Raw genomic sequence first — 913 nt, forward strand, 5'->3', positions numbered from 1 at the left:
TATTCACGAGAAGGGAAGCCTCTGTCAAACAATTAGTAATAGGTTTTTCTCCTCCTGGCAAGCATCTGAATTTTATTATATTGGTATAATTCATGATAAGTCTGTGAATGCCAAAGACTGCTGTGAAAATAAAAAGACCCTTCTCAGTGATTAGCATTTGTATATCATTCATAGATATGAAGATGTTTAAATATTACTGAAATTGCTTTGGAATAAATAAAGTTCACCTTGGCTATCTTGAGAAAGAAGAATTGGTTTCTCAGCACTTTAGGTAAGAACTTGAGTGAAAGAAACCAAAGGAAAAGTGAGGAACGACTGAATACATATATTCAAATGAAACAAACCAACCCAAGAAAACACAAATTAATTCAGTACTCAAGAACCTGCAGGAAATGCAAAGATTTATTTTAAAAAATCAGCTATGATAAACTTATGAAAAACCTGACTATATGGGAGTCTACCGTTGTGAGGATAGTGGTTAAAGCCCAGACTGGACATAAAGATCTGTACACAATGCCAGACACCTGTTATTCTAAATTCCAGGAAGAATAACATCAAGTGGACTGAGCCCATGTTCATACACAAATAGGAAGCCAGATTCTATCTGAAAATTATTCTGGATAATTTAGGGCTGGGGGCATGACAAACTGGTAAGAACACCCATTTAGGAGACACAAGACACTAAATTCAAAATCTAATATTATGGATGTTAAAGAAAAAAGCTATGACTTCAAAAAATTGGAATAATTGTAAGATTTGAGTATATGTGTGGAGAAAAATCCATTAGAGTGATAGAGTGAACCCATGTTGCAATGCTTTCTACTTAAGTGATAATGTTATGTGGTACTCCAGACATAACAGAGTTACCTTGCAAAGGTAACTGAGCATGGATGTGCATTTGGGTGATGAAAAT

The sequence above is a fragment of the Dipodomys spectabilis genome, unplaced genomic scaffold, assembly GCF_019054845.1.
Source record: "Dipodomys spectabilis isolate Male_0828 unplaced genomic scaffold, ASM1905484v1 ptg000396l, whole genome shotgun sequence".
NCBI lineage: Eukaryota > Metazoa > Chordata > Mammalia > Rodentia > Heteromyidae > Dipodomys > Dipodomys spectabilis.